Consider the following 10,202-nt stretch of genomic DNA (forward strand, 5'->3'; position numbering starts at 1 on the left):
AATAAAATAAAACAAAATCATGCACACTGAGCAACAGCGTGCATCCCCATGTTGTAGGCCCCAGCAGTGACCAGTCAGCACTGCTCTCGTATGTACGTAGTACAATACGCATACTTCCTGGGCACCTGTCCTTCCCCTCCCCATCTCTTTGCTTTCAAAGAATATGGGAAGTTTTTGTTCCGTGTGTGTGTGTGTGTGTGTGTGTTCTTCGTCTTTCCAAAGTTACTTTTATGATCTATGTTGTGTTCCCTCTGCGGTGTGCGGACCCCAGCTTAGACAACACTGGTCTAGGAAGTGTGTGGCAGTGAGAAGGGTATCAGGGTACTTACTGGTGATCACTGAGCAGCCATCGCTGCACTAGAGCAGACGACTAGTGGTGGTTTGAGGGGCAGTACATGGTGACGTCTGACATTGTCACATTAGGCTGACAATGTTATCACTGAGGTAACCATGTGGCTCCTCGGTACAAGGAACAGAACAAGGATGGCGGCAAGAAAGAGCGGTATAGACTATTTAGGAAACATATTATATAATCTTTGGGAAGGTGGCTACAGTTGTCGCCAGCTGCACGCGTCTTCACTGGGTGGGTGGAAAGAAAAAGGGTTGTTTGTAGATACTGGTTAGGTGCTTCACTTTCGTTCCTGGCTAGAAATTATAGGCTACAAGAGGGCTCTTTTACAGTCTTCGATTCTTACCACTGAAGGGCACTGGTTTTCTTTCTTTACTGTCACGTGTGTGTGTGTGTGTTGGGAAGACACTCGGGGGGAGGAGGATCTACAGCTTTAATCAAAGAAAGTAATGATGTTCCTTATGATTAGCTATAATTTAGATGTTGGTACGTTTTGTTATGATTTGATACGTTCTCTTCATGTGATCTCTGCTGGTACCTACGATGAGCCTGCAGCCTGCAGGCAGGCTACTCAGGCTACTTTCCCTTGCATGCTGCCTCTTATTTTTTTTTTTTTTTTTTTTTATACGTTGTGGGGTTTTCACAGGAATTTATGGGCTAAAGGGGATACTTTTTGTGGTACCTCCTATCTCAAAGCCCACCCGCTAGGAAACCGTTGCCCCGAGTGAGGAAGCCCAACCTACACTCGGACCGTGGACAGGATTCGAACCCGTGCGCTTGGAGACCCCTCGGACCCCAAAGCACGCATGGTTCCACTGTACTCTCTCTGGTAAACTCTTGTACTGTACATTGCACTCAAGCTACTCTTTTCCTCAGATCCCAGATCACATCAGGGACTCTTGGGAAAACATTCGGGGCTTGAGCCCAAGTAGCCGTCCCCCCACGATCCGTCCATGCTGAAGGGCATCATTATTCAATTAATTGTTAATATTAACATTATTATTATTGTTGTTATTTTTTGTTATTGTTCTTATTGTTGTTGTTATTAACATTATTATTTCATGTTTGGACTCGGAAAAATGCGATATGTCTAAAACTAGTATTCTTGATGGGACATAAACGACTGTTATGAATATTACCTAGATCAGCGTTTCTTAACTTTTTGACCCCAGCACCCTTGTAGTGTGGTGAGCGCTGTCCAGCACCCCTAATTTTGATATATATATATATATATATATATATATATATATATATATATATATATATATATATATATATATATATATATATATATACACACACACACACACACACACACACACACACACACACACACACACAAAACATTTGTGAAAAAAAAAACTCCATTGCTGGTCATCCCGTGTAATAGGCGATACTTTACTGCCATATATCTAGCATTTCCCAGCTCCCCCTAAAATCAATTTCAGCATCTCTGGGTGTGCTAGCACCCCAGGTTGAGAAACACTGACCTTGATGCTTTCATGAGAATCACTTGCAACACCCTTCCATACACAGATAGGCGTAGGAGGCGTGTGGGGGGCAGGGGGGTAACTGTCCCCTGGATTCGGGAAACTGCTAAAATTCGGGCAGATGCATTGGAATATTCGGACATTTTGGGAGCAGATTAAAATGTCTATTTTATCTTTTAAAAATATATAATAAACTTGTACTTATTTGTAAGTGTGCATATGACTTATGATTATCATTCATCCAAATTCAACATGATCATGGAAGGTGTATTTATCCAAGTCAAGGGTTCTCAACTTAGGGCACGCGTATCCCTAATGGTACATGAGAGGAATTTTGTGGGTACGTGACAGGTTCCTCAAAATATTTTGTTTTTGAATAACTGCAAACCTGTTTGTTGAAAGCAGCTTACATGTGCTGGTGCCCTCCACTACAACCAGGACACTAAGTGACAACGTTAACAAGGAAACTCTTGGAGTTAGGTATAATTTGAGAGAAATAGCTCTTTTGGACTACACTTGCCACCCAACCTTGCAAACCCATAATACAATAGTCACCCTTGCTAGTTTTATATCGATCGCGTCTTTCGCCACGTGTAAATGCTCAAAATGCAGCAAGGAAGTTGATGGAGACTATAAAAGTGACCACTTGAAAAGAGTTCATGGAAATGGTCAACTGGTGAAGTTCCATCCCGTGAGTGATCCAAAACAAAGGAAACTATCATTTGGAGTGTTGACCAGTACAAAGACGTGTGAAAAGGCAGAGCAAACAGCAGCAGATTCCTCTGTGGCTGAATGCACTGGTGTCCAAGATGTTCCTGCTGTTGATATTGAAGATAAAAATGAGAAACAAGTCCCATCACCTGCTATGCTTTATGTGGAGACACCTATCATGGAAACACCAGAGACAGAGGCTCTTGTCTTTTCAACTGAGGAAAGCTCAGAGGAGACACCTGCAATGAGAGATGCTGAACTATTAGATAATCCAAATCAACCTGTTATAGATGAATATCACAGGAAACAATTCCCTAATGAAAAAGGAAAAAATAGATTTCAACCTAGACCTTTTGAAGAAGTACCCCTGGACAAGCTTCGATAGGTAGATCAAGCAAGTCAATTGTGTGCTTCCCATGTGAGAAATTCCTATGTAAGCCATTCCTTTACATTGAACAACTGAAAAAAAAAACTGAAAGGCTGGCAAAGCATGCTAAGAGCAACAGCCACAGTGTAGCCATGTCAAAATGGATTGCAGCAAAGGTAAACAGACAACAAATGTCAGTACTGGTCCAGCTCGACAGTGCTAAGAGATGTGGTCCAAAAGAACAGAGCCTATCTCCAAGTGATTGAGGAGTCCATTCTTTTCACTGCACAACAAAACATTGCCCAAAGATGGCATTCAGAAACAGGTCTAACATTGGACAGCACTCAGATAAAAATCGTGGAAATTTAATAGAACTTTTGCATCTTTCATGTAGAGACATCCCATAGCTTGCTGACAGATTAAATTCACAGCAAGAAGCACATCACACATCACCAGGAATTGTCACCAGAAATTCAAAATGAGACTCTGAAGATTGCATCTGACCTTGTGTTGAAGGACATATCCAAAACTGTGTAAGCAGCTGGGAAGTTCAGTATCACAGTTGACAAATTAGCAGACATCAGGAACAGAAAGCAGGTGGCTGTGTTTGCTCTATACACACAACAGTCAAGGAATAGAAACCTTTGTTGGCTTTCACGAAGCAAAGTCTGCAGAGGGAGAGGTACTCTTCAAAATGGTACTGGATATCCTGTACAGGTTGGAACTGAGAATTGAGAATGTACAGTAATTGGCCAGTGCTATGATGGAGCATGCATCTAACATGACTGGCAAAGAGAAAGGTGGGACAACAAGAATGCAAGAGGTTTCACCAAAGGCCATCTATGTCCATAGTTACAGCCACCTACTTAACCTTGCACTACAAGATACATTGCAGGAAAATACTGTGATCAGGAATGCGGTAAGAGTTGTCCAGTCTATCCACAACTTCTTTAACACCTCAAAAAGAGTAGATGTTCTCTGCTCTGTGCACATGCCAGATCATGACTCTGCACCATATATAAAGTTGAAGTCTCTGAGGGAGACACGCTGGACCTGCATATGGAAGGCTGTGAAAGCTGTGGTGGAGTAGCCAGAGAGAATGTTTTGACCAAGCTGTCCAAGGACAAAGATGCCAAAACCTATGTGGATGCCAAGGGTCTAGTAAAACCCATTCTGGAGTTCCCAGTAACTGTTTATCTTTGGGTTGCACACTTTAAAGGTAATATTCTCCAAAACAAATACCCTGGCAAGCTACCTGCAGGGTCATGAGGTTGATGTGATGGCTGCAAAGGTCACCTGTGATGCTACAATGAGAACTCTCTCAAAGGGCAGGGATAAAGACATGTTCTGTCTGATTTGGGAAAGAGCCCTAAAAACAGCTAGAAACATCATTGAACTTGTGTCAGACACTGAAGAGGTAGAAACATCAAAACAGCAGAAGAACCCATCCAAGAGACTGCAAGCACTGTCAGGAAAAGACTCCTGAAGAATCTATATCTTTCACAGACCAGCAGAGAGGCAGGATTAAGGTGTACTATGATGCACTAGACAAAGTAATTACTGAAATGAGAGAGAGGTTTGCAAGCAGGGACACATATCTTGACATCCCTGGCAGATGTAGTGCTAGGCAAAGGAGCAGAGGATAGTCTGAAGATAATATCAGACTTCTACAGTGTGGATCAAGACATGCTAATGGCTGAACATGGGCAGATCTAGGGGGCGTCTACTTGGGCTCAAGCCCCGAATGTTTTCCCAAGAGCCCCTGATCTGATCTGGGATCTGAGAAAAAGAGTAGTCTGAGTGCAATGTACAGTACAAGAGTTTACCAGAGAGAAGCAGCATGCATAGGAAAGCAGCCTGAGTAGCCTGCCTGCAGGGTTGCCAGACTAATTTTGCTGATCATACCAGGTCACATGAAGAAAACATACCAAATCTCAACAAACTTAAACTACAAAATTGTAGTTTTAGTGTGTGTGGCTAAGCCCTGGATCACATAGAATGGTAGATCTGCCCCTGTGGCTGAAACTGCTATTTTTCACAATTTTGAAGGTGTGGAGTTGAAAAACAGTAAGTCAAGTGGTAAACTATCTCCACTCAAATTTTGTGTGAAACTTTGCCTCACTTCACCGAGGTGGCCAAATTCCTTGCAACCATACCTGCAACATCCTGTTTAGCAGAGAGGTCCTTCTCATGCTTGGGAAGACTGAAAACCTGCCTTAGGTCTATCATGGACCAGGATAGACTCTCAGCATTAGGGTTTCTCTGCATTGAAACAGATCATGCCAACAGAGTAGACATTACACTGTTGTGGATGTATTTGGCAAACGAAAGGGAAGGGACAAAATGTTCCTCTAAATTAATGTCATATACATATGCATGCTATTACATGTACCAATGTTACACAGATTTTCATCTGTATTTGTATCCAGTATATAAAATATATATTGATATTGTATTCCTTTGTAAATTGTGTAACATCTTAAAACCTAATCGGACACGAATTTTATTGCACTTGAGTTTTTAAGACATTAAACAGTGTATACCTGATTTCAATATTCTGAATAAAGAATAGAATAGCCTACATGGTGTTCATAAATTTCTTTTAATTCATACCTAATGTAGCTAATTTAACAACTGTCAGGGGGTTTCTGAAATTTGGGCAAATTGGGTGTTGCCCACCCCCCAAATAAATCCTGCCTCCTATGGCTATGCATACACACACAACATTCATGTGATGCTATGAGTCAATGACACACCCTGGTGGTGAAGTGCGTGAGCTGCTTTACGAATCCAACAAACACCATTAGTACTGGTATAGCTTAATTACTTTCTAAACACTAGTATTTCAGTAAGGTTGTTAACATGACAGAGTTATCCAGGTGATGCAGTACAACAGGGACAGAGGGTGTGTGCTTTCCTTGAATATAAGTTTCCAGTACTCCAGTCTGCAAACTATTTCTTGGAAACTGTCTAGAAAGAGACAGCACTGCCATTTCCCTGGATTTTCTTAGCCTTACGCACCTGCCCACAGAATAGACAACCAGTGCAGGCCAGTGCACCATTCACCTTTTGTGGCATTATAATGCAAACACATCCCACAGTTATAAGAGAGTGATTTATTTCTTCCTGTTCTGCTCCAAGAAAATCACAAAAAATGAACGAGTATCATTTTCAATTTAATGTTGTGTTCACGACTAAGTGTAAAGTTGCATTAAAACAAAATCACCTTGCATGCATCCACATCCATGAAATGGCTAGGAATGCATAGCATATCAAACAATGAAATAAGTACTCATGACTGAAAATAAAGTGAGAACAAGAAAAGTATTGAGATGGAAAATTTCTTTCATTTTACTTTAGAAGAGAACATTTCTAGTTTCTCAAGAGTCATCATGTAGTTTATCACATCATGTGTGGATTCTGCACTCCTTTGGAACCCTTTGTGTTTTTGTGTTTTGTGTTGCATGACAAGTGCCTTTCACATTAAAGTTCATGTTTTCTTGAGTTTGTGCAACTTCATACTACAGTCAAACACAGCTACACATCATGGGCCTCTTCAAATTCAAATATGTACTAATCTGAAATACTTAACATTCATACACATAAATATAGCAAGTCATTCACATGAATGTAAACACAATGTGCCTAGCAGCCAAATGAAGCACTGATCTAGTAGCTCATACTGAGCATCTAACACATAAATGTGAAAATATTCACAACAGAGGTAAAAGATGTATTATGTACAGTCCATATATTATCTCATGAGATTCTTATAAGATAAAAAGGTTGAGTCCTGTGCAAACCAGTGAACTATGCAGTGTGGAGGTGGAAGTGATGCCTGGCAAGAATACACAGCACAAGGCTCATTGCTAAAACACATGAGCGTCCTTCCTGCACTGGCCAGGGACAGAGCACAAGCAGATGCCATGCTATTAACAAATATCATTCATGTACATCTGTATTTTGTCTAACTCTTACTGATGGAAACATGTGAAAAGAGAAATGTTACAAGATACATGCTTCTGGAAAAAAAAAAAAAAAGATTCTTCATTAGTATAGTTCTTATTATCTTTAAGTCCTTTTCTTCACACACATACATCACTTCAAAGATAAACACGAAAGATTTAAGTTTACAGACTTAAATCTTGAAGTTGAGCATGACAGCAAGTTATCTACTTTCACAATGAGTGGAATTTTGTAAATTGTTTTCTAATGCTATATATAGCTATAAGTGTATATATATATATATATATATATATATATATATATATATATATATATATATATATATATATATATATATATATATATATATATATATATATATATATATATATATATATATATATATATATATATATATATATATATATATATATATATCTGGCAAGTCTCTTGGAATACCTCAATAAAACAGGAAGGAGCTTGTGATGCACAAATTACTCTCCATAAGTTTGATTTTTTTTATCAGGAAAAGAGATGAAGTGTTAGATGATAATGAGTGATGAAACTAATGAACTTATGAATTATGTTACATCAAGAGGTGATTGAACAATCACACTACTACAGTATAACTTCAAGTGACATGAGACAGGTATATTATAAGGTGTGGCACCATATCATAGACTCTCCAACACCTCCCATCACGGTGAAATGTGTTGGTGTGACCTGCATATCCCACAAAACTCACACACATAAATAGTAGTGAATAACAGGAACATTCCTTAGCCTTGGGTAATCTGAAGTCATGTTTCTGCTCTGAAACTCACACAGTACAAACATCTCTACTTGCATCATTTATAAACACAAAATGTACAAACCCTTACAATAGATGAAAGTCCTCACATCATGCAATGCTGTCAATCAATGGAAATGTAACACTGCAAAAATTCTAAGCTGCATACCTAAGACTTATAAATTTAATCCTAAAGAGAGCAATCATCCTTGCATTACATAGTGACACTATCAATACTGACTCAAGTGTTCTGTTTGAATCCCAATGGATGAGAAACCCTACAGTGCTTGAACAGCCTCCACATACCACACACCTACAGTTTGGGACCATACAGTGCCAAGATAATGCAAAGATAATGGGCAGCGGCTTCATGAAAACTTTCCCTAGGATGTGAGTGCCCTAGGCAACACCCTCTTCCAATTCTAAAGGAAACCCACCAACTTAAAACAGATTCCCAACAGCCTTCTTTTCATTATTATTTTGTTTTCAACTCATTGTGATGTTAACATGACAAAAGGTATCATGCATAATGGAAATCCAGTGCACTGCATGGGTGTAATGATGTCTAAAGCTGGCACAGGGGCTCCTCCTCCTTTTTATTATGAATTTTAACTGAAATAATGAACACCTTTTTCTTTCTTATGAAGGTATAACATTCAGTGAAAATCCTTAATTTATCAAGGGTTGCCACCTAACATTTATATCACAGGCATTCTAATGCACTCCAACATACTGACCTTCAGTATTTAGTTTCATCATACCTATTTCAAGAATAACTTGCACAGTAACCCCAAGCATCACAGTGGATGCTGATGACGCTCTTACTGGCAGAATCAAGTGCAACTTCAGAGGTGAATCACTTCTACTATAATGAATGCATACAATGGAAACTGAAGGTGAATGCTGGAAGAAGTAAGGGCATAAAATTCATATGAATCTTTAAGAAACAAGGTGAGTGAATGTAAGAAGGATGAAGCAGTTATTGGTTAAAGGAGAATGGAGATGAGAGCTTAAATATCTGAGGACAGTAAAGGGGTGAGAAGGCTGGGGGACCCAAGAGAGAGAGAGAGGGGTAAAGGAAGCCAAGTCGAGTGTTTATGAATAAGGAAATGTTTAAAGAATTGCATCATCCTGTCACCACTGATAAATGGATCACACTTGAATATAAGCTGTGGAAATTAGTTTTGGAATGTGAAAGGAAAAGATAAGGCAGTAGATGGCAATGGACACTGTGCTTTGAACAGCAAAATAAGGATAGGGAAAGGTGGAGGTTCTGTTGTATGGCCTCTCACTTGTGGGATTCTCCTAAAAGAGGCAAAGTATCTGAAACATGGACAGACAGTAACTCCCTCCATATGAAAACTTTATCATACCAGGTTTTATGAAAAACAAGTATTACTTCAACAATTATCAAGTTAAATGGAAAAGGGGAATGTTGCATGTTAAGATAAAAATCAAATTATAGACCTAATGCAAATATCCTAGCAGTGTTTTGTGCAACTTTGTACTTACATCCCTCCAGTGTTCAGAATTTGACGTGCAGTTCTGTAATTCTTGGAGTTCGGTCACTCACATTCTAGGGAATTCAAATCTCATTACATGATACACAATGACTGAGAAGCTCGGCAGTGTCCTTCTGTGATGTGACAATTACATTCATGAAGAAAGCTAATCATAACATGAAACATATTGAATTCAATGCACATGTCACTACACAGTAGATGCATACCACTGATAACAAATTTTTTTATCTAATTACCAGCCATCTGCTATTTCTGATTATCTGTAAAGACATCATTGGATTACATATAAATATTTTCTATGAGCTCTATATAACACATGCCTTCAAGATAAAATGAGGCATAGTAAAAATTGTTACAAAAATACACAATTTTCACACACAAAAAAAAAAAAAAGTTTTTTGGAAATATTTTGCTATCTACTAGTGAAGTCTATTAGAAATTTCATCTATATGTGGCATCATATGGCATCAACAGAGATCCCCCTCAAGAGCATAACTTAACCAAGGAAATAATCACAGTTGTTCGCACACATCTTGCTAAACATTAGCATATGTGTGGCAACTTAAAATACAATAAGCATGTATACTGAACCTCACACTATCTGGCAGGATCCTCAGGCACCTCACTATGGTACAAACTTCTCAGGTTCATCTGACTAGTTTTGTTGGCTTTCTAATTATGATTTTCAAACTTAAAACTTCAATAATACCAGAAGTACTCACACCACTCATATACATACAATAGTACATCTTTACTAGTACTCCCTAGTACTAGTACTTTTTTTCATCTCATAGTGTTGTGCTATTACACATTACCATGATTTTTCCTGCACCATGGGTTTGTGTTGAACGCCATGTATTCACAAGGGAATGTATCCTACCATGGTGATTGTGGATGCTTCTTAGTGCAAAAATTACAATATTCTTTCAATATCTAAAAGCCAATGGGAGACCACTATTTTCAACACCTATAAGAAAAGAGAATGTGACAATGATTTGTATAAAAATGTCAGATAAAGTTAAAGACA

This window comes from Portunus trituberculatus, chromosome 48 (assembly GCF_017591435.1).
Source record: "Portunus trituberculatus isolate SZX2019 chromosome 48, ASM1759143v1, whole genome shotgun sequence".
Taxonomy (NCBI): Eukaryota; Metazoa; Arthropoda; class Malacostraca; order Decapoda; family Portunidae; genus Portunus; species Portunus trituberculatus.